At 41.3% G+C, this 25,677-nt stretch overlaps 1 protein-coding gene across 1 annotated transcript in view; it reads left to right on the top strand.

The window, feature by feature from the left end:
• The first annotated feature begins 1,280 nt into the window (after positions 1 to 1,280).
• The window catches only part of LOC125004483 (voltage-dependent T-type calcium channel subunit alpha-1I-like), a 228,039-nt gene continuing 203,642 nt past the window's right edge, over positions 1,281 to 25,677 (top strand). Inside the window, exon 1 of the mRNA XM_047579108.1 lies at positions 1,281 to 2,545. The gene's annotated coding sequence lies outside the window, so the exon portion shown is untranslated. The remainder of the gene's footprint in view (positions 2,546 to 25,677) is intronic.

The raw sequence follows: 25,677 nt of genomic DNA, 5'->3' as shown, positions 1-25,677 counted from the left end.
CCTCCACCCAAATGCTGGTTGACGCTGTGTTCTTTTTGTCAGTCGGGATAATTTTGTGTTTCTACTTCCTGCTTCACTTTCAATAATGCCGACTGAAATTTTCGCTTAAATTTTGAATTTCAAGTAGTACAAGTTCTTCCTTTGAATCTCCTCAGTCAATCTTTCTTTAATTATGATAATAATAATGATTATGCATTGGTTTTACATGGCGCTTTTCCATTTTTAGATGCTCACAGCACTTGCAATTATTCACTTTTTATTCATTCACTCACACAGTCACACCCTGGTGGTGGTAAACTACCTCAGCTGCCCTGGGGGCGGAAACATGGCTGCCAATTTACGCTTTACAGCCTCTCCGACCACCACCAACCATACACCAGGGAGCCTACACCTGGGGTTAAATGTCTTGCCCAAGGACACAGCGGACGGACTAGCGATGGGGTGGACCGCCAACCTTTCGATTACTGGACGACCCGCTCTACCTCCTGAGCTTTTGTGTTCCATCTTTATTGATCCAAAACAATCAATTCAAAAATTGCGGAGATGTCGAATGTCGAAATAAGCTACTGCCAGCTGTGCCGTAGCTACACCATTGAATAGAATTGAATTGAATTACACGTTTAAATCTAAAATATGTCGTGGTTCCTCTTAACGCAACAGAACGCCTACAATACACAATAGCTTTTTGCACCTTAAAGCCGTATGCTAGCCAACGTCCTTGCACTTTTACTCTCATTTGGGGTGTAGACCATGGGTCAAACTGAATTTTACGCTCGCTTGTGTGGATTTTCATTTTCATCTGCCATGAAGCCAAAGCCCCAAGGACCCCAGTGTCTGTTTAAGATCAATATCACCCAGTAGGCTAAGTGAATTCAGCGGTAACAGACCGGTGCAGCGGCTGACATTTATTTACTGTCACAAGGTAAATTAATTGATTTGAACTTGCAGGCACTGTCTTCACAATCACTCCGGAGATTTCACAGAGGACGTGGAAAATCAAACGATGTGTTCATTGGAAATGACAAGTTATTTGATGTTTCGCCCATTACCGTGACCTCCAGTAGGCCTTGTGTGGGGCCCCTGTGTCCATCTGCCAGTCTCTTCCATGTGTAATGAGCCCATGTTTGGGTTTTATTCTAGTTTTATTTTGGTGGTTACAAAGAGAGGTCATCTCTAATCTCCAATCAACACATGAAGAACTGGCTGGTGGCTGTCTACTGTGCTGGTCTGAGACTCAGTCTTCTGCCCACACCCTCTCTCTTTCTCTCACTCACTCTCTTTTTAGATGCCAGTTTCTCTCTCTCTCTCCTCGTACACCTCCCCTAAAAATATTGCAACACCTCAAAGGCCCTTTCGCCTCCCACCTGTATCCTTCAGTGGAGATACGGGAGCCCCTGGATTCGGTGGAAAAAATAAAAAATAAAAACCAGTGTTGACTAAAAGTAATAGATGACGTTACACCAGATTCCTCTTCTTTTTCTCCGGACTCCCGACCGTTCAGCACTCGCAGGAGAGCGCTCCGTGTCTCAGAGGCTGTCATGTTTCTTTCGTTGAGGAGAAATCGCCCGCGGAGCCCGTCGATGTTGCTCAAGCTCAAGCGGTGAAATATGCACCGGGGACCTAACGAACTGCCGCAACAGGCAAGTGCAAGTCTGCATCCTCTCGTCCTCCGAGATGCCTGGCTTCACAGTTTTTCGAGTCACTAAGCCTAATTTGCCCCTCCGCTGAGGAATTTGGGGAGACGGTAGTTTAGAGCCAACTGGTGGCTGCTTTGCCTGGAAGTCGTCAGAGGAGATCGATTTTTGAGGAACCTCGCAGGGGCCGCGGATTCATGGATTGAAAGTGGAGAATAAGGCGCTGGAAGACGCGGGAGCTTTCCAAAAGACACCCCTGTCTGTCTTCTTAGATTATTCTCATTTATCTCTCCCCGAACGCTCCCGATATCTTCCGGTGCAACGACGTCGACCTGCCACCCAGAGCCGCCTATAACCTCTCCAGTCTCCGGGGCGCAGCGCGTCAGTCTGCGCTGATGGAGCCATTACTCCCCCTGTCAACTTGGATGCGGATTCTTGGAAATTCGTCAATGGCAGTCCCTCCGTGTCGATGATCACGGGAGTTCAGAAAATACCGGACGGGAGGAAAGACATGAAAGACACGTGGATTCCGAAGGCGCACCGTCGTGCCCGGGTTTGACGCGCGCAGGTGTCCAGTCCACCGGCTTATTTGTTCTCCCCCTCATTGTGCGTTTGTGCAGTGTGAACTGCTATTTTACAAATGTATGTGCAAGCAGAAAAAAGGGATTGAAGAAGACGTTCAACAGGAGAGCTTTGAACACAGGAATGCCCCTGTACGGATATTTGCTTTGGGTTTGAGGGGAGAAATCGCTCGGATATCAAACCTCTCCGGCGGAGACGCAGCAGAGGCTCTGGAGTTACAGAGAGCAGGGGAGAGGAATTTGGAAAGTAGAGCTAATATATACGGATTACCAGGCTTTTTATTCTCCTGCTAACAACTGGAGGGGAGCTCTTCTTTAATGTCTGAAAAGGTAAGAGAGAGAGCAATGTTTAGTTTGGCCATCTTTGTTTATTTCTTGTTTTTCGAATTATGTTGAATTCAGGTTGAATTGGATAAATGCAATCAGGTGCGGGGAATATTGAACACGGAGGCGAATCTTCTTGTCTTCTCACAGAAAACTTGATCTATAATTGTTCACAAGCGAAACACTTTTTTTTTTTTTTTAAAACCACCATTGCGATCAGTTCTGATGAAAAGAACCCCTTGGCAACAAAACGAGAAACCAACTTCGAAATGGAAAGACACAAGATCTGGACGGCGCGCAGAGACGAAAGCGGCAGATACATGTTAATTGGGGGTGCCTTTATTGGGATTGTTGATTATTCGTGGCCAGTGGTGCGCAACGTGTAATGAGCTTTTTAAATCGGGGCCGGTCATTGAGGCGAAGGGCGAATTCGTATCAGAGTAAAGCGCTCCCTCAATTACATGAAGATGTCCGGTGCGAACGCGCAGTGGGTAATGAGTATATTCTCTTTACGTGGCTCCGGGTCAACAGGTCCGGGCGAGCTTCTCTCCCTCTCAGTCATAACTCTTCCTGCACACGCGGACTCCTCCAGAGAAATAAAGGATGCGAATGCTCAAGAAAGTAGTGACTGGTCGGCGCAATACATTTATACAGTAGTTGTGTAATAGTTGCTCAGGCAAGGAATCAACACCGCCAAACGGGCATTGGGGGGCGCTCTTTCAACTGATTTCAGGCTTTTTTTTTTCTTTTTTTTTTCAACCAAAGGGGTTTACTGCTGCAGATTAGATGTGAGATCATCCAGCTACAAGGCTTTCTTTCCTATATTGAGCTGTAACTAATGTACAAGTCCGTGGCTGTTATAGAAATACTGATGATGTCGGTCTCATAGAAGGATTTGATCTTTAAAATTAATCTAATCACTTATGCATGACAGTTGAGGGGCTTGATAGAGTGATGATGGGATTATGCATAGATGGATAGACAGATAGTGACTGGGTGGAAGAAGGAAGTAGCTTTTAAAACCAGAGAGGATTACAATTGATCTCAATCTACAATGAGCAGAAAGAGAAGTCCTACTTTGCTCATTACTCATTTTCCCCGTGCAAAAAAAAAAAAAAATTCAGACGGCAGCATCTCTGTGAAGACCCTGACACCACGCCAAGTCTTCTCATTTTCGTTCACCTCCCAGCTTGAGTTTTGCTGAGCACGCAAGATCTCGTTGCAGACTCCATGTTGGTGGTTTTGTAACCTGCAAGTGAAGAGAGTAGGCGTGCGACCACAAGGCTGTCAGTGCAAACCCCCGGAGAGATTTGTGACCGGTGGGAGAAGGACTGAGGCTTTCATCTTGCCACTGTTCAAGTGGCATAGTAATCCTCCACTGCCTCAGCTGAGCTGTTTGCCAGTAATGGTGTATTTGCCAATTGTGAATATGCTGAACCCTGTTTTAGTGGAACTAAAGAAGATGCCAGTAAAATGGGTCTCTGGGTAATTATATATTATTTCACTGATTCACGTGTTTGGGGCTGTCAATATATCTACTGTCCGGCCACGGAGCCTCTTGTGGATTGAATGTATCAGTCTGCTGCGCTTATTTAACAGATGTCACCTATGTGACGGATGTTGCCCATTTGTCTTGATTCTCTTGGCATGATAGGGATTTAGTGGCGTTGACTCACTTGTCTACTTTCACCATACAGCCACCATTATCTTCTTCCCAAAACTCCTCTGTGTCAGTGGGGCACCAGTTTCACACTTTCTTCTTCCTGGGGAAGAAATCTCCCTCACCAACAGACGCTGTGGTTTATTTCACTGTTCTACAATAAAGAACTGTAGATACATAAAGCACCTCAAAACTATTTTTCTCAGTTTTGCTACATACAGATGACCAGCCACAACATTATGACCACGTGACCAGGTGTTCATAATGTTATGCCTGGTTGGTGTATACTGACATAATCTGCCAATTTCAAAAACAGGGGCAAGTTTTGCGGTTTCATCTTTGTCTCTGGAGATTTAAAGCTTTCCAAAGCAAAGATGTCTCCTGAAGAGCCAGGCCAGTGATGGCTGTGTGACTCAATCGCTGCCTATATATATATATATATATATATATAATATATATATATTATATATATATATATATATATATATATATTATATATTTTTTTTTTTTTTTTTTTTGCAGAAAGTGTCTGTCAAGAAATTGATGTCACATCGGCCACATACCCAATTTGAAACTACATATGGTGTTTATTCTGAAAGGGAGCGTACCACACTAGGCCCAGCTGCCAACACACTCCAACTCAAATCCCAGGCCTTTGACGGGAAATTGAAATGTATGAGATGTAATGGGGACTATGATGTGGGAAATAAGACCAAACGCTGACATTAAAACGGATCTGTGTTGCAATCCAAGGCCTGGATCCCTCAAAGGATACTGCAGTGGGAGGGGTGAACAAGAATGTGACTGGTGAGCTAAGACCAGCACAGTTTTTTTTTTTTTTTTTTTATGTGTGTGTGGTGCAAACCTGACAAATTGCTTGTTAGGGTGGAACAATTTTGTAATTTAACTTGTAGCGTAGTACAGGCGAAATTAAATCCAAACTTCATTTCACATCTTATACACAAGAGATGTTTATACTTGCTTGCAAGTTCATTAGATGCACCAGTGAAAACAAATGCATCCAAATAGTCCCACACTCAATCTTAGCTTTATGACTCGTATAGTATTCAGCATTAGCTCATGCAGAACCATTTTCATTTGCTGGGGTTTGTAGTCCCATTTAATTATATTATGTTGTGTCGACAAATTTCTTTTATTTTGAACCTAACCACTTTAGTCGGAGGCTAAATAAAAGAAACGTAATCTGTTTTTAGTCATCCAGGTGAGGGTATATCCAAAGAACAAGCTAAAAAAAACCAAAATCATGGCAACTGGATTTGTAGGGTTTCTTTCAGACGTTTCTTCAGTTCTGCAGGAAACCCCAAGTTTTTTGGATGTTTCGTCAGGTGAGGTGTATGTGCTCAGTCAGAAAGCGCTTGCAGTGTAGAAGGAATGAATCATTACAACCTTCCAGATGTCTTCTGGGAATCACCAGCTCCTGGGTTTAAGAGGAAACTCACTTGGCTCGTAGATGTAAAGCGGCACACATTCAGCACGGCTGCAGCTGAACCCAGCGGCTCGCGGGGCTTGTGTGGTTTTACTGTGGCTTAATGCGGGTTCCAGCCCCTTCAGCCGGATGATCTATTTATGACCGTTTCACCAGTTCTTTGGTGTGTGCTTGTTTGGTGTTGAGAATAGCCTGTTTGTTGCTCATTGTCTGTCTGTAAACACAAGTACGTCGTTTTGGCCAATACTCATAGCTAACATCCCCAAAGGCTTACTTGAGTATTGTGCCAGTCATTAATTAAACACAAACCTTTTGTTGCCAGGGCGAAACTGATCACGCTGGTCTCTGCTTGTTATATTTGGTGTTGGGACTATTGCCCTGCAACACACTGCTAAAAAAAAAAAGTGGCTTTCTTGTTGGCTTTACTTTTTTCTTCAGAGTCTTAAGGGAGTTGACTATGAGCTAGCACCTTTAACTATGTAGAAGATATTCTGTATTCCTCTAATAGTGACCAGGACCTTTATTCACTATAAAAGCCTTGAGGGCTTCCATGGAATAAAACTTTTCATTTCTTATCAGTGCTGTGAAATATCTGTAAGCATGCCATATGTAACAACAGCCGTAGGGGATTGAAGAACAACAAAGGTTAATATTTTAGAAGAGTTATCTGGAGAAAGTGTTGTGAATGGCATGATTAGATGAATATTAGATTCCAGTGGTAGAAATGTACATTATGTCCTGAGATTTCATCCCTGTCCTGATCATTATAAGACACTCGGCTTATTAATCGACTGTTTTTCATTTGGGGGAATACAATAGTGAACCTTCTGGGAGGGCGAATATGGTAAGGCTGAATATGATAGAAGCTTCTGGAGGCATCGTTATGGAAAGCAGCATGTTACGTTCTGAAGCTGGTCCTGGCCTGCAGCAGGAACAACAAGACCTCCCATATGCTGCTTGATAAAGAGTGCAAACACAAACAGAGAATCACACGGACCACAGCGAGCTTGAATGTCACCGTGTAAACACAGGAGAGCATTTGTGAGAGCGACGGGGTGAAAGTGAGCTCCCCCGAACAAACGCTTCCTCAAGGTCACCTCCTCTTATTATCTCCTTATCCATTGAATCAACCTGATCGGACACGTTCCTCTGGCCCCACAGTGGTGGTGTCGAGGGTGTGTGTTTGGGGGGGCCTCAGGCCAATCGACCACAGTCCAATCACAGTTATTGGCTCTGGGGTTGTGTGTGTGTGACCCACAGTGCAGAGCTCGATATTATCTTGGAGGAAAGGCAAACAGGATCACCTTGGGATTGTTACTAGTTTTTTTTCTTTCCTGGTCACTTCTTTGTCATGTTTTTCATCTCTAATGTTTGGGTCAAGCAATTGCTCATCTTGTATTTAATGGTTTGCCGTGGACTTGTTAACCACAAGTGAAGCTAAGGGATGGTGTCTTTATGAGCACAGTGATTTTGTTTGTACCTCGGGCCAACAAATAAAACTGATCTACAGCTGAGGACATTATTGGGTACCAATAATAATGTGCCAGGAAGAGTCGGGAAAGAGGAATGAGACCAAGTTAGTCTGTAATTAGTACTAATATCGATAGTAATATGCAAGCACACTAAATGTTAGGATAAGTCTTTACAAGAAAACACAACATTAGAAATTCAATGCTGTCAGCGAATTCCCACCCCAATGATTTGCACTACTCAAGCAGTACTAGCTATCATCATTACAGAGACATAATTAATATATATTTAGTATGCAAGCGTGTTGCATGTTTTTCCTGTAAGAGGTAGACATCCTATGGGATAAACGTACCATTATGTTGCTATGCCGTGTGGGATGGAAATGTATGATATAATTTCTCAGGAGAAGGATTACTCTCTTCAGAACGGTGTCAGGCTGTCATAACTGTCCTGAGCTGCATCAGGACACACTGGGATGCACCCAGAGTAGTGATTCCAGTTTGTCAGGGGCACTGTGAAAAAATGTTCAGCTGAAGAAATCTAGGACAATAATGGAAACAGTTGTCTTGAACACTGTGTCTTAAAGCTGTGTCTTAGATTATACATAACTGTGCAGAAATCTTCAGACCTTATTCTTCCGTTTTGGATCCAACACATCTTTAGATATATCTTAACAGGTCACTATAAGTTTAAGACATTCTCTGGCTTTTTCTAAATGTAAATGCCAAAAGCAGCTAAGTTCAGGTTGGGTCTCATCTTCACACTGGCCTTGGACAGTCATGCTGTAAAAACTGAACCTTCGGAGTGTCTTTATGTTAATTTTTAGTCCAGCCTGTAACAGAGGTGCTGCGGTAATTCTTCAGTTCAGTTTTTGAGCATGTAAATTCATGTTTTTAGCGTATCTGTGAAATCTCCATCTGCCCTCCTCAGCGAGCTTTGACTTGCAGCTCCCTTTTTGACAAAGACTGTTTACTCCTGTGCTGTGTTAAATAATTTAGCAGTTTCTGTGACAGATGCACCTTCAGTTTGGGCACTCACTGCTTCAATGGACCTCGTTTTATTCAAGGTTTTGAAATCTCCCGGAGTGGTGGAGGTGGTGAGACGTTTGTTGTAAAGGTTGACACAGCGCAAGACTTGTTGATATTTGATTTAGAAAATTTCCAGCTCTTAAGATGGAATTACGTTTCAGAATACCTGTTGACATCTCTGCAAACACGTGCAGGCAAGTGTGTTAGCAATAACTTTAGAGTTTGCAGAGGAGTTGGCCGTGTCTGCATACGACAAACAATTGCTAGCATTTTTATCATTAAGGGTTACAGCCGTGGTACAGGAACCGTGAAAGGCTTATAATTGATGATTGATTCATTGTTTTTGGGAAGTCCAACCCATCAACCTCTTCTACATCTTTTGGATACATTAATAAAACAAATCCAAAAGATTTTCAAAGACAAGAAATCAATGGACACATATAGACACTATGTTTAAGTGCCCTTAAATTAGCATCTGTGCCTGCATCTGTGCTTGTGTTCTTGTGGACTTGTGAAACATCATCAGTCGATGCATTGGTAGGGAACTTGTATGGACTGGCTCATAGTAGTTATAATTATAGAATGACCGTACTGCATCATCTTGTCGAACTTGAAAAGTCTGAACTACAAAGTACGTAAGTCCGAAGTATCCCTCTTTGATTAAAACCCAGTGCTATTGTGGAATGTCCAAGCTATTTTAATCACTGCACATTTGTTCAGTGCCCATGGATTGTGTAGCAAGAAGATATCACCTTGATCTGGCCCTATAGCATTTGATATTCACTTCTGGGTAGATGCCAAGCTGCATTTTGTTATGCATGCACCCAAATGTTATGCAGTGACGACCAAAATTTAATCAGATCTAGTTGTAGACATCTGCTTTACTCAAAGAAGTATAAGACTCAAGGTAAAATGGTGTATTTAATGAATTCCTCAGGATATGTCTGATTCCACCACAGATACGGGGCAGGGAGTTTGTATTGAAGATGAACAAGAAGTCCAGAAAATGGTCAATGCTAACTTTTCCAGGTGGAGCCATTGATTTCCAAGTATTGAATGTGTAGCAGAGAGTGGAGAGCAAAACGTGGCGCTTCGTTTGGAGGATGCAGTAATGCATATAGCATCAATATGTTAGCTTATGGGCTCGAAACATTCTACACTAAACTTGAGTTTAAAGAGCATTTATTTAAAAGCCTTCAATAAAAAAAGAAAGAAAGAAAGAAAAATGGTTAAAAATTTGACCAGACAATGGGAACCCTGCCTTGTCCAAGGCAGGACAGTCTGCAGCCTACTAAAACTATCACTTTAACTAAGGATATATTTCTAAGAGGACCACGAGCACTCTCATCTAAAGGCGTGAATATAACTTGAATAACATCATGGTGTTGCTGCTTAGCCTAATGAGTTTTAAAATTGGCATTTAAGATTGTGCTAGGTTATGGAGAAACTTCAGATATTCTTCTGTCTAATCACACACTGAACAATATTAGACGATTGTGTCAGATCAGGAGTAACAATTGAAAACCTTACTGATGTCACAGGAAATTGCACTTAGCAACTTTAAGTGATTTGCACTTTAAGATCCTACTATTTAGCTACATTGTTCCCTAAAACCACATACTAGAACAGTGGCTGCACTCAGGGAGGAAAGTGTGTCCCACATCAACTTTCCAAGACAAATTGGGAGATTTTTCATCTTGTCAACAATGCAGCACTCCAAGCCCGGCGTTGGTGAGCTACTGTCCACAAACAACCCTCAATCACTGCAAGGCTTACCTGGATCAATATGTTCTCATAATTTAGCACCCCTGACCCTGACCCGTAGATCTCATCTCATTGCCCTCTGGAGACGAGGATGACATGCACCCGCCATACAGATACCGACTCGCTCGTGCAGCACGGGGGTTGTCTCCGCTATCCAGCCGAGCGTCCCGAAAGGCTTTAAATATTCTTACTAGGGAAAGTCTACCTGCACAAACACACAAACACACACAGTCTCTCTGTGCAGCCCAGTGGTGCAGGGAGAATTGAGTGCCAGGGGGGCTGACAAGTAGAGGAGAGGCACTCGGGGAATGCAGCTGATGAACAGAGCAAATGACAAGTAGACAGGGCAGTCTCGTACTGTAAATATAATTTCCCAGTAAACTGTATTTTATTGTTTTTCACCACCATCATGGGGCATTTGACAACAAAAATATTGCCAAACCATGCAGGGTGCAGATATTAACACATTACAATTCAGATGGGATTCAAATGTTTTTTTTTGTCATAAGGTTTTTCTGGGACCGAGGACTTTTTAGCTTTCAAACATTCATTCACGTTGTGTGCACATTTCTGTGTGTTTGTTCAGGGCCTGTGCATGAGATGCTATTCCTGGTCTGTCTCTGACCCAGCCTTAATTGTGTTTGTCGTGGAGTGTTTGTGCTCCCCCTCCATCGGACCTATATTTAGACTTCTGTCTCCCTCATTTATGGAGGCCGTGCTCCCAGTACCAGCAAATCGTTATGACGAGTTGACACCGATGGAGCACTTCTTCAACTCCCACCCAGACTGCTCCCTCAGAGGTGGTTGGTCACTTCCAGTCACAATGCAAAGCCAATACATCTAATATTCAAATGGACCTTAGTATCAAGTCATTTTTCTTTAACCAGCTTGGAGAGAGAAGGGTTTTCATGTTACCATCGGCCGATGAGGCATAACATTATGACCACCTCTCTAATATTGTGTAGGTCTCACTTGTGTCTTCAAAACAATTGTGACTCGCCAAAGAATGGACATGGAATTTGGAGGCCAGGTCAACACCATCTTTTATTTTTCATGTTTAGATGAACTGTTCCATCCACAGGCCAAATACGGAACGGCTCTAGGGAATATGTTGTGAATATCAGTTTAAAAAACCTTTGTTGCTTCTCGGGTCAATAACTGAGCCGGCTTGTACCACTTCCTCCATCATTAAATGGCCAAATATAGGGCGAGACAACTGGCCACTATCCCTCAGCAGTTTAAAGATAATCTAAATGTACTACAGCATTGCACACAAGGGAAAAATACACTTTATATCATACGCTAAAAGAAAGTGGCTCATTCTTAACCCACTATTGAACTGACGACAACCTGACTCCTAGAAAATGTATTTCTAGACAACTAATATTTTTTAAATCAAAAATGTAAAAGTCATAATTTAGGTTTTGCTAATTACACTGTGTCTCAAAAAAAGTTTAGTGGCTGACAGCTGAATATAATCAGTTAGTCTTCTCACTAGCCGTTGCCTGCAATATCTCAGGGATGCTGTGATGGATTTCTTTAAATTTGGCACATTCACTTGGACTCAATGATACATGATGATTAGACTTAGATAGACTTCATTGATCCACGGGGGAAATTGCTTGGTCAGCTTAGCTCAGTTGCACATAAAAAAAAGAAAAACACACCACAACCACGACCTTCAAAAGTTTCCTGTCTGCAGCCAATGACAGAGTCAGCCTTCCTGATCAGTTTGTTCAGTCTGTTGGCGTCACTTGCTGTTCTCCTGAAGTCGATCACCATCTCTTCTGTCTAAATATAATTTCAAAACATAGTCATATAAAAATAATATGAAATGAATAAAAGCAATGTACAATATCTGCACATGTACACATCAACAAGACATGGAAAAATAAGTGAATTCTTAAAAATATCACACCAGTTTCTAATATACAGTGATGTCCATTTTATATCCAAAAATGTCAAAGGCCACCTTGACTGACTAGTGGAGGCGTGCAACAGTGAGAACTGAGTTTTTTGCACAAATCTTTTCATTGAGTTTAATTGTAATTGGCCTTCCAGAGCGATTAGAAGTATTAGATTTAATAAGAGTCTATAAACAAGGGAAAACCAGTGACTGAATCATAAAAGATATGATATCCACCAAATGGGAATATGTATTACATTTCTTCCGTCTGTCAATTTGCTGAAGACACATCTCCAAACCCCTACGTGCTCCAGATAGACTAGCAGCTATACCTGAGATAACAGCGACGCCAGCGGAGCCTGAAGTGGGTGTGGACGGAATAGAATAGAATTTAACGCATCGCTCGCATCTCACTTTTACTTGTCAGAAAAAAAAAACATCTGCATGGAGGTGGCGTTGAAAAACGGAGATCTCTGATTTCGGTGAGTTCAGTTGAATTGAATCTGAGAAGGAAGTCGTCACTGGGTATGAGGAGGGGTTGCCTGGTCTGTCCAAGTAACATCCAGGCGACTGAATGCCAGGTCCAAAGGTTTCCCTGTAAATATTATTTACTACACCCGTCGGTGGTCATAATGTTATGCCTGATCCGTGCATGTACCTCGTGGTGAAATGAAACATTCCAGTCTTTAAAGTGCTGCTCGGAAAATGTCTGCGTCTGCCCTTCAGTATCGTGGAAAGTGAATTTCATTGCTTGATATGGGAGTAATGTTTTTTTTCTTGTGCTTAATGTCATTACATAAACCTTAGAAGAGGAAGGTGATTTGTCCTTTTTCAAGAGTCCTTTGAACAGTATTCCCATGCTGGCTTGGTAATTGTGCTTTGAGACTTTGCGACAGCAGCAGCAGCAGCAGCAGCGCCTGAACTGTGTTCCTCTGTGGGCTGGATCCCGCACAGCGCACACTGATAAGCAGCTATGTGCGTGCACGCAAGTGAACATTTTGTGTGGGGAATGAGATGAAAAAAAGAAAAAAAGAAGACTTTTATGCAAAAGTGATTAAAAGAGAAAGAAGACGTTTGACATTTCTGGTCCAGCAGCGCAGCAGTAATCACACACGGGGAAAAGAAAAAAAAAAAAAAAAATCGACTAGTTGTCTCACGCCCACGCCTTAATCAAATGGATTGATTAAGAACTGCGTGTTTGCCACCGGAGGGTTTCTGAAGGCTAATTGATAGAATATACCAACGCAATGAGATTATGGAATACGTGGGGCCGTGGATCTCTGCAGTTTTTAATTGCATCTACATTCTCGTCATCACATACATTCTCGTTCTCGCTCTTTCACTGTGCGTTTTTACCATCTGCCAGTTTGACAGCTAATTTGTAGGGAAGATACTTGGATTACAGAGTTGCTCGAGTCATCTTTTTTGTGTATTTCCTTTCTGCCAAGCGTCGGCGCAGAGGAGGAAAGCGGTATGCATGAAGGTTCAGTACTGGTGCCATCTGCAAACAAAACTTGCACTGAGACAACCTCCAATACACCCTCAAGTAGTGAAGATTATAGTGTTGTATTATGTTTGTTCTAATGGCATCTCCATAGATACGATGCTTCAACCGAGCGTCATGACATTGAATTTGAAATGAACACAACCCTGACTGCAAAATGTGAACTTATTTTTTCCCTGCGAGCTATATTTATGTAAATGTCCTGCCCATCCCCGCTTTCTTATTTATACTTCCAAAAACTACCTCCGTTTCATTTTGTCCCAGCGATGGAGCCAGTGTGTGACTGTTTGAAATGGGACCTGGTAATATCACAGACCGTCAGTCATTTATTAATTTTTGAGCATTACACCAGAGAACAACCGATATGAATTTTCCTGCTCATTACTTCAGTGTCGCGTATGGCACACATTTTCTTTGAAGTTCGGCACTTCCATGTGATGCAACGCGATGACAAAGCAATGCAACGCAGATGCAACTTGAATGCAGCCAAACATGAGGCGGCACTATTCTCTAGCGCGACTACGAACTATACCAATAATACAAAACACACACTATACACACTTCTGTTCAATATTCAGTATGCCCCTAATAAGTGACGGAGGTGCTGTCACTGTTGCTTGTGAAGCTTGTTTGTTGTGATTCCTTGTTGGGCGTGCCAGGGGATGGAGGCTGTGGAGGCCTGGTTTCAGCGATTTAAGGTCTCTGGTTCGTGCAAACCGGCTTTCTGGACACGTGTTTGTGTAGAATCTCCCCGAGTTCTCTCCTCTGGCTTCCTTACAGATTCTAAAGGACGTGCGTGGTTGATTTATTGTCAATTCTAAATTGGCCCTGTGTTAGACTGTCCAACTGTCCAAAATGTGCCATGTCTCTTGGACAATACACGCAATACACTATACACTTATCAGGCATAACATTATGACCAATTTACTAATATTGTGTAGGTCTCCCTTGTGACTTCGAAACAGTTGTGACTCATCAAGCAATGGACATGTGTCCCCTGAGGTTGTCCTGTGGTTTCTGGTAACAGGATGTTGTTAGTGTGGGTGTTTGGGGGGAACGTCCCACAGATACTTGATCAGTTTGGGATCTAGTGAATGAGTTGTTCCTAAACCGTAAGGCTGCATGTAGTGCCATGCTACATATTACAAACATGTCACAAACACCCTGACACTTCCTGCTGTAGACTTTTCATAGGCTAACGTGAACCTGGACGTCTTTCAGGTAGGGTTAAGTCTATGGAAGAATGTTCAAAATGTCCAACACTTCTCTCTGAGCCAGAGGACCTTTGCTGACAACCAACCACTGCGTCTTGTGTATGTGGGAGCAGTGTCAGACATCCATTGGTGTTGGCACATCCCAGCCTATATGTAGAGACACAGAGGAATCTCTACTGAAAGAGGGTTACTTTTTGCACTTTCCTTGGTATTGCTGTTTTTTTTTTTTTGTTTGTTTCAAATCCCCCTTCTTCACATGTTCTTCCTGTCCTCTCATTCTTGCTCTTCTCTCCATTTCCTTTGCACCTGTAATTAATCCTCGCCCGCCTCCGCTCTCATTTCCAACCGGTCTGCAACATCGCCCTCATTGTTTGCTGCTCCCACCGCTTCGCTTTGCGGAACCACAGTGTTTGTGGCAAAGAAAGTCCTATTGTTCGTTTCTGTCGGTGTCTCCCATTGTTTATGTTCATGGAGGCACACCATTGCGTGCATCCTGTAAAAGTGTGAATCTGTGTGTGTGTGTGTGTGTGTGTGTGTGTGTGTGACTGGGTGCATGAAATGTGTGTGTTTGTGTGCATCCCTGTCATTCCACACCTGGTTGTCAGGAGTGGTTACTCAGTGTCTGTGGCAGCCAGCTGATAATTAAAGCAGAGCCAAGCAGCGAAAGATAGACAGAAGAGAGAGGTGAGCAACAAGAGGAAACAAGGGAGCCGTGAAGCAAGAGAGACACAGGGCCTTCTGAGACAGCCAGACTTTGCACGCTTGAATCTAAACGCCTGTGGTTTTAATTTTATTCACTGTTTTTTTCATTATTGGAAGTATGCAATTTGTGTTCCTCAATCCCTCTCTTCTTTCTGTTATTTCCTCCCTCTTTCTTGGCCTGTCTCTGCCTGTGGAACCAAACTGAATCCACCCACCTCTACTGGCACACACTGTCCTGTTATTTTTGCTCCGGAGCCATCTGTAAAACTGTTGTATCATTTCACCTGCACACCGACGACAACCTCAGCATCTCTCATTCTTGTTTTTGGGAATGTCCATTTCTAAAAGAGAGGCAGATAACTCTTATTGAAGTGTTGATCGGTCTGTTTTTGGCAGCTCTGGCCGTCCTCCTCATGACTCATGGCTGGTGGGAGGCTGGGGCAATTGTTCAGTCTGAGATGGACGGTATCACACTGCTATGTTTAACCAGGGGACAAGTAGCTCCCGAAAGTGACCTGACAAAAGACACTAGCTAAGTTTGCCAGCTAGTGTAGTTTTAGTTTTTTTGTTTTTGGGCTGCAAGGAGCTCAAAAACAGAGCAAAGTTGTGGTCTACTCCCATTAGATCAGTCTTCCTGTTGGTCCCCCCAGACCGATCTTTAAAAGGCAGAATTTTTTGTCCATTTTTTCAATCAAATAAATAAAATGTGGTGTTATATGATTGTTAATGGAAGCGCATAGGTGAATTAGCCCTATGTCATGATATAGATCATGGCAGCACACTGGCAAGACTGTGAGATCCATATGCTGCTCTGCATCCCAGGAGAAGAGGGGATTCGGCGGCAGATATCGGACATTGTGTGGAATACAGCGATTTATTCAAATACCAGCCGCCTTTTGAAAGAGTAGGGGTTTGACTGATCTATTCAACGAACTGAAAGCGAAAAAAAAAAAAAAAATCCTGATAAATGACAGTTTGAGCAGGAGCAGCATGGGACGCACCATGCTGTCCATTGTTTACCTTGCAGTGTTCCAGTGGACTTAAATGTCTAAAAAACCAGGCACACAGCTCTCACAGTTGGAGGTCAGACCTGGGACTGCAAATCCTGCGTCAACCTGCTATTTTTGATGTGAAAGCGGTAATAGAAGCTAATTACATAAAGCATTGAGTTACAATGCAAACTTCAGGTTCGTCCATAATTATGGTGGCTCCCGCTGCTAGGCATGCTGGAATGCACACTATACAAAGACACAAGCATCAGTATTCGGACTACTATTGACTTTTGTCTAATTAGATGGCAATTAGTGTTTTGGATTCATTGTTGTGTTCCTATTTGTTCTTTTCCAGACAAGAACTCTTTAGATGCCAATGGCTGTCAAGGCAACTTTTCTTTCCAGTGCATGCAGTTAAGTTATGAACAATGTTTGTTCATGCGTGTCTATGTAGAGTATATCACAATACACCTTAGGTTTCCATTGAAGTGGGCGTGAGAAACTTTTTTCAGATAAATAATACAGCAGCATTACCAGTTACCTTCAGCACAAGGCATTGAAATTTAATCAAACTAAACATTTTCTATGCTAATTAATGACCAAACTTAATTAGGTCCATATTAGATACATTGTAACATTGTTGTGATGGATATTATTATTAGGTTCAAAAAAGTTATTGTTACTATGAGAAAATGATTGAAAGAAGTAGTGTTATGGTTATTAGACAGTATTAATATACTGTTCACTTTGACACGAAGGGTGACGGGGTTGTCATATGTTTACAATATTTACTACAAAATAGCTTGGATCTACTATAGTAATATCGACATTATGGCCGACATTAAGTACAAATATATTTATAATTAATTGAACGTCCAAGTACCAAAACTGAAAAACCACATGCCTACTAAACCAAGGGAAAACTGCTACATAACCAGCTAATATTTTTATTTGTATGATCAAAGGTTCATGGTTAAAAAAGCGTAATATTTTTATAAAGACCAAAAAAGTCATAACGTTGAGAACATGGGATGTTTGGCTGTTTTTTGCTCGATAAATGATTAAAACTGATTGAAGTGAGTTTCTCAATCGTCCTCCAGTCATGTGGATCATTTCATATTTCAAACCAGGTTTATAGTCATATCTATGTTTGATCACCAAGTGGTTGGTAGCAGCTTTTAGAGGTTAAAGCTTCTGCTGGTGATATGCTTGTTTTTGTTTCTGCTGATTTTCTGCTTCTAAGAAATGAAAGTGAAATATTTAACAGTGTGGCGGAATCACAACTTTAAATCCACTTTAACCTCACAGTTGATCCCTACAGTTTCTCTAGTATTATTTAGTGTTACACTCATCCTTACATTATGTTTTTTTTGTATTGACCTTTTGACCTCACCTCAGTACCTTTGTGAAAACCTCCACAATCAGGGACTGCACTATAGATCTCTCTCATATCACCTCTCAGTGGTTTTGATTTGATCTTACAGACAGGCAGAGTGAAACAGAATCACTGAGGGAACAGGGGTTTTCTATAATCCAAGACATATGACATTGAACTCTTTGTTCCATAGATAGCTCACATCACTTTATATTAAAACATATTGTTTACTGTGTGCAACTTCCAAGGTAACACTGGGTTCTTTGAGTAAAGCTGCGTTAGGGCTAACCACAGTTTCTCTTCTCTCTTCTCTTTATTCAGTGTCAACTCACAAGACAATGCAAGGTATACTTTACTCTTCCACTCTTTTATCGTAGACATTTTATCGAATCTGTCATCAAATTTTTATGTACAGAATTTAACAATTTCTAAATGCTATGTCAGTGTAAGAACAAAATTGATTGTTGTTAGGCTGTATTTCCTTTTAAATGTGCTACAATTTCGGAAGATATAACAGTATATATTCTCCTTAAGACAATGTGTAAAAAAAAAAAACAAAAACAAAAAAGATCATGAGAAACAATTATGATCGTTGTTACGATATTGCTGAATTATTACAAACGTATGCATGTATCCAAACCATAGACTGTATAAATATGGACAGGGGATATGGGCAATGCGAAAGTGTTGGAGGAGGTGGTGCTTATGACCTATACTGCAGCCAGTAGTGATGTTCGATACCACCGATTTCCTTTCCGATCCGTGTAAAATCCAGGCTGGTATTGGCGATACCGATCCGAGACTGATACTTGATGTAAATACACCCCAATGTGTCTGGTAAACCTAAAAAAAATATTTAATCAAAGCTTCATAAAGAATACAAGACATCAGATTATATTGAGGTTGTGTCCTCATTTAGTTCATAGCCAGAAAAAACAAACGGAGGACACAAATGAGCTACTATAAATGGGGTGGTGTTTAGCTCAGTGGGTAGAGCACCCACTCCATGTGTTGAGGCCACAGTGACTTCACTTTTGTGGAGCGGTTCCAGTATGTTAAATTTCCCCAATGGGAATCAATAAAGTATTATCGGTAACACTTTCTATGAAGGTTGTACTTATAATGCCCTATGAATGCACTCATAATGTTTTATAAGGTGTCTAGAAAGCATTATAATGGTCATTATTACCATCTATATATATTCACAAGTCGTCATAACCAACTTCATGATGCATTATGACAACTGGTTATGAATGATTATAATTTTAATCTGAATAGTGCATTATAAATATGTCAATATCTGCCTAGTCACTTGTTAATGTTATGATGCATCATAACTACTTTGCTTTGCTAAATGTGCATAGTGATGCATAATGAGTTTTGACTTCGCCTATAGTGCTTTATATCCGTAGTTATAAGTATATGTAATAAAGTTATAATAATGTATACATCTCCCTACAGCACACAGTCATAAAACGCTATGCAATTTCATAAGTGCCAATTGTCAGCGCTAAGTAAAGTGACAAGAATATGACACTATTATTAACAGATATAAGTTACTATGAGTAATTAAAAGGTGCAATGAACTAAGTCTGGCATCTTTACCCCATATGCACAATGTTAATATCATAGGTGTTATTTGTCAGCTTTAGGTAAATTAGTGCAAATGAGGTGTTGTGGATATAAGACTATTATAAACAAATATGAGGCACAATAAATGAAATGAGAGCCTGGACAGTAAAGACAAAAGGAATGCATTTAGTTCACTTTATTTTCATTTTAACCAACACACATTATCAGAATGATTATCAATGTTCTGAGCACATTACACAAACACATGAAACAGGCCACAAAAGTGGCACGGCGTGGTCCTAGAGATGTAGCTCTTAAAATCGCCTTTGGGTTGGTGAGGTGATTCAGGGTCAGAGGTCAGGAGATGGTTTGACAGCAACTACAAGAAGAACAGAGGCAAATTTTTAGTGCTCTAGCTGGGTTTGCTTTTTTATGCAGAAAGGTTTGATTGAAAACACACAAGCAGATCACGTTTTTTTGTTTAAAGCAGCCTAATGAGACAGTATGTTACCGCATATCGTGCAGGCACCGCAGATTACCCGCAGGTGGCTTAAGCTAGCTAGACGAAAGTTACCGGACACGGCTGTTTTTAACTCACAAATTAGATCGTTTTCATTATCTTGCGTTTAATGATTGAAACCATTCAAAACCATTGCATTAATATATAAACGATGTGCTTCATGTAAGCAAAGTAAGACATTAGTTCACAAAACATTAGCAGAACAGAGAGACAACCTACCTGTCCTGGAGAGGACTCAGCGGAGAAAGGAAAGAAAATACGCTTTATGATTAGTACATACAGTCAATGCTTTACGACAGTGGGAGGAGCTGGGGACGGAGGTGGGTGGGTGGGGTCTGAGGTCAGGGGTCATGGACTAAAGCATGACATTTCTACAATAATAATAATATACATAAAAACGATATTAAAATAATATCTGATGGCATTCAATAAACGCGGACAGATATAAAGCACTATAGGCGAAGTCAAAACTCATTATGCATCACTATGCACATTTAGCAAAGCAAAGTAGTTATGATGCATCATAACATTAACAAGTGACTAGGCAGATATTGACATATTTATAATGCACTATTCAGATTAAAATTATAATCATTCATAACCAGTTGTCATAATGCATCATGAAGTTGATTATGACGACTTGTGAATATATATAGATGGTAATAATGACCATTATAATGCTTTATAGACACCTTATAAAACATTATGAGTGCATTCATAGGGCATTATAAATACAACCTTCATAGAAAGTGTTACCGTATTATCTTATTATCTTGCCTTAATCCCTTTTGAACAGTCTATGAACCAAACTCTCTATGGTCAACAGAATTATCCACAATAATCAAAAATGCATTATGTATACTAACTACTATTATACATGCGTATCTTCTTAATTTCCAGTTAAAAAGCACAAAATCATCCAGAATATTATAAGAGGAATTGATAATTAGTTTAGAAAAATGAAAACAGTGGAAGAATTGTCCTCATAGACAACTCCATTTCTTCACAATATTCATTCAGCTGGCATTTTTCTTTAGCGGTCACGCTGCACTCATGTATCACAGGTAATTAAATTAAGTTCTGAGAGGTTTTTATGGCTTACGTGAAATCCTACCATAAGAGGCACTCTTACAGTAAATCCATGTGACTTTTATATATGAGAACCTGGGCAACATGAGAAAGAAAACGACTGGAGGCCTGTATTGCAGCACAGTGAATAAGTCATGTGATATATTGATTTTTCTTTTGGTTTACTGTTACAGAATGTCTATTTGTACCTGGGTGAAAAATAGTCGCACTGCAGCCACTCAGCTCTTTACACTCAGCTCAGAGGTACAGTTCCTAATCCTGTTTTCAGTCACAGTTTTGTTAGGTTTAGCGGAAGTTTATGGTTTGGGTTCAAATGTATTATTATTATTATTTTATATAAAAGCCAAACCATCTTCTAAACTGGCATTTATTACCATTGACTGAATATAAAGACAAGTGAACGAGTCTATTTCCAGCTTTTACTCTCAGCTGTAGTGGATTGCAAAGCGATCAACCAACCTAAATACACAGATAAATGCATAAAATTAACAATTTTCATAATTATAAAAATGACAATTACGTTGGGTTCCATGTCTTCAAATTGTGTTTTTTGTCTCGTTTTTATCTGTTATTACAAAGAAACAAAACACCGTTTCACAAATTCAGCTCTGGAAAATGAATGAATGAATGAATGAATTTTCCTTCCATTCTCTGGAATTTTTACTGACAAAGCCGTTAATCAGTTCTTTCGTTAAAGCCTCAATGAAAGCAATCATTTGAAGCAGGACAAAAGAACATTTTTGAGGAAAACCTCATTTCTTTTTCGATAATTGCGGAAGCAGAAAGTGTTCGACTTACTGGATGTCAAACAAATCTCTACAAACTCAACGTAAACTTGAAAAGAGGGAAGATTTATCCTAATCCAGTGATTTTTAGCAACACTCACAAGATGTAATATTTAAATGACAGCATTAAAAGTTGCAAATGTTTCTACAATTTGAGGTAATCTCCTTTGATGAGCAATCAAAAGAGTCTGTTTCACTTCCACAAAGTTAGGGGAATTATGAGAAACATACAGTATCATAAAAGAGAACTGGCCATGCTCTGACTCTGATGTTCTCGGTCCAGATCAGTCTGTAAAAACAAAAGATTCACTGCAAGCAATCTCGCCATGTAAATACACTGATCAGCCACAACATTAAAATCTTGTGACAATTCTTGTTCTTCTGGGAAACATTTGGACCTGGCATTCATTCATGTGGATGTTACTTAGACATTTATCACCCATCTAGACCTAGACCAGACCAGACACCCCCACCCCATAGCGATGACACTCCTTGATGGCAGCAGCCATCCCCAGCAGGGTGCAGCCTCAAAAAACATGATAAAAAGCACAAGGTTTTGACCTGGCCTCCAAATTCATTAGATCCCAAACTGATTAACTATCTGTAGGATGATCCACAGAGACCCTGCCCCTCAACCCCTAGGACCCAAAGTCCCCATTAGCTGGAGAAAAGGAAGACTAGGAAGACATACAAATATCTGCATACTGAGCTGTTAACTGAATCCTGCTGATCAGTTGGTCTACACTTACTGGTGATTGGGTTGTCGTGAAAATATCTGTGTGTTCTCAAATTCTCTAATCTGAACAGCCAATCAGTGTGATCTCTCTGACCGACTTAGTGCAGTCGACTTTCGAAAAAGCCTGTGAAAGCCCAACTGACCCTCAGCTCAGCATGTCACAGCCTTAACATCAAATGCTTGCAGTGCCCCTTTAAGTCCTGTAAATCTTCCTAAAAAAAAAAAGAAAAATGCTTGGGGTAGCTTTGGCCGGACACTTTGTACTTTCAAAAAAAAGGCTGTCTCATCTGAACTCCTCATCAGCTTCACCTTTGCCAAGCTGCAGTAAAATGGCAGCATTGCAGAGTAAAGCAAAAAAAAAAAAAACTTCCTGTGAGTAAAGTCACTTCTGAATCTGCCAACAGTTACTGTAGTCCCAAGGTGCATTCGGCTGTGAGACGGTAGGAAAGAGTTGGCTCAGTGTTGAGAGAGAGTGAGATTTGGATGAACGGTAGCATAGAGCAAAAAGAAAAGAAGAGGAGGGAGACATGAATAAGTGGGCATGTCACACTCCAGATGGTGGAGGTTGACCCTCTTTACCTTTTTGACTATGATCCATCATGTGCATGTGTGGACACACACCCACTACAGGGGCTATTGTGATTCAGATGCTTGGGTTTCAGTTTGCATCACACACTGCTGAAACGTACATGCTTGACCGAGGGCAGGTAACGCCTCTGTTGTGAAAGTTATTCTCACTGGGGACTGCACACATTCAAGTCAGACTCCACTTCTGGAACATTTTTTCACCGCCAGATTCACATTCTACCCTTGCGTTGCTTCTGTTGCAAGTGCACTTGTTTGGTAAAGTTTTCATCTTGTTACTGTTCTTTTTTTGTGCGTCAGTGCAGTTAAAGCGATTGGCATCTTGTGGCCTACTAATCAATGGTTAGACTGAAGACAATTATAGGGAAAGTGGATTTTGCCCAGCAGCCAGGGCAGGGAGACACACGCTGAACCACTGGTGTAAGGGTTTGGGCCAGCTAGGGTTGGATGCAATTGTCCATAGTGGTTTTGGTGAGGGAAGACAATTTTCTCTGCCTTTATTTCTCTTTCCCTTCTTTTTCTTTAGCCCATTGTCAGTGTAGAAGACGTTAAATAGCAGTGATAGCCCGCCGCCCTTTTGTCCAGTAACTGCTGCACATTTCAACTGTGTTTTTCTTACCATTTTTCTGCCATTGTTGTGATTGCTGTGATTTTCATCCTTGTTCATTAAAATAATTTTGCTCCAATCTGCAGAAGGCGCTGGAATATTTTGTGTGTACTGGTGAAGTGCAACCAATGCGTCATCTACATCCATTGTCCATTTTTTTGCCATTGTTCCACATTTACATGTGAAGCATCCCATTGTTGGAGACGATTGACTTTTTCGAGATTTCCTCCTCATAAAGGTGACCAGAAATACTTGGATCCTGTTGCGATCTGCCATTTGAAAAAGGTTCACACCTGTTTTTATTTCATTCAAGATTTGGTGGCAATGATGAAAAAAAAAAAGCAAAACCTTTTGAGAGATTATGGTGAAACCCCTCTTATTCAAACCTCTGACACCTAGACTCTGCTGCTCTCTTCACCGTTGAAGTGTGTGGTGTAATCATCCAAGGTCTTCAGAGAGAAAAAGAAAAGTGATGAGGATGTCTTTGAGTCTGGCGTTCTTTGAAAAGATCTGAAATTTATTTGAAAGTATCCTAAGCCGAGACTGTTTCATGCAAAGACGTCAATCAGACCCAGAGTGTGCAGATGTGACCTGCATGACAAAGATGGCCTTTGCTTTCCAAAGGAAGAAGATCAGACCAATGCTGTAGTTTTAAAGATGGGCTGTTTGGGGAAAGGATGAGCTCTGGAAAGATGAAATAAAAATAGAGTTGTTTGGCCACAGCAACATTAGACAGGTTTGGCTCGCTGACCAAAGACGGCTTCATGGTGGTGGACATGTTAATGAGAGGCTTGTTGCTTTGCCTCCTCAGGGACCGGACAGCTTGCAGTGATTAAACTATGAATTCTCCGTCATTATCAAATCTAGCTTAAAGATAATGGGGGGCCATCTGTCGGACAGCTAAAATGAGAGAGAACCTTTTAAAGACTCGCACGACCTCCAACGAGCGGCTCAAACAGGAAAAGTGCAGAGCTATTAAATGGCATCCAAACATTTTGTGACAATTTGAAGCAGACAGTACACACATCAAAGCTCTGAAAACTTGGATCTTGAAAGAGTCGTTAAAAATTAAGGTTGACGCCTGGGGCCAATGTAGAAAATATGTGAAACTCCCACAAAAAGTTATTTTTGCTACTAGCTAAACTGAGTGGGTTGACTTTTCTCTACAGAAGATACTGTTCTGCATATCATATGTCAAAAAAGCCCACCATATCCGTGGGATGTGCTTACCTCCTCGGCACGAAAATAAAAGAAAATATACATGTGTTGTGGATATAGAGTCCACATTTTCCCCAAATAATACCTGAGAATGTCAGCATCTCATTTTGTAGTCTTTGTTTTGCACACCTTTCTCTAAAATTACTTTAGACACCATGAGCTATTTTTCTTAGCAGGTTTTCTGAGCCAGATACACAGATCAGACATACCATTACGACCACACACAGGAAAAGTAAAGAACATTGACCAACTTGTGACAATACGATGTTCTGCTGGGAAACTTTTGGACCTGGAATTCATTCGTTGGATGTCACTTAGACATGGAGCACCCACCTAGACACAGCATCTGTACCCAGCAGGATGCAGCCTGATACAGGTGCACATGCACAAAAATCGTTTAGGAGCAACTCAAAGTTGCTTTGCATGGGATACACATTTCATCCGCTCGCACAATCACACCCTGGTGGTGGTAAACTCAATTACCTACCTCAATTGTCACGGCTGCCTTGGGGCAGACCGACAGAAACAAGGCTGCTAATCCGCGCCAACAGCCTCTCCAACCACCGCCAAACATCACTCATTCGCAATTATGCACCAATGGCGCACACACACACATGGGAGCAAGGTGGGTTAAGGTTCTCGGCCAAGGACACAATGGGCAGGCTGAGGATAGGGGGGAATTGAACTGCTGACCTACCTCCTGAGCTACTGGCAACCCCAACTAATGCTGCACCAAAAATAATTTTCCACAAGTTTCTGTGTTTTGTACACTGGTGCGTAACGCATAAGTTAACCCGGCTCAGCGAGCAAACTCTATCTTCTGCTGCTTTGTGTGAGAAGTTTGCCACTAGCAATGAGCATGGTTGAAATTATGATTGAAAGAATTATTGCATGGTTATTTGTGGAGCAAAATATGGTCGTTGGCACACCCACAAGGTAATCAATGGCTCCCGCGTAGTTCCAC

This window comes from Mugil cephalus, chromosome 2 (assembly GCF_022458985.1).
Source record: "Mugil cephalus isolate CIBA_MC_2020 chromosome 2, CIBA_Mcephalus_1.1, whole genome shotgun sequence".
In the NCBI taxonomy this organism is placed as follows: Eukaryota; Metazoa; Chordata; class Actinopteri; order Mugiliformes; family Mugilidae; genus Mugil; species Mugil cephalus.
This window is presented reverse-complemented; position numbering and strand designations above follow the sequence as displayed.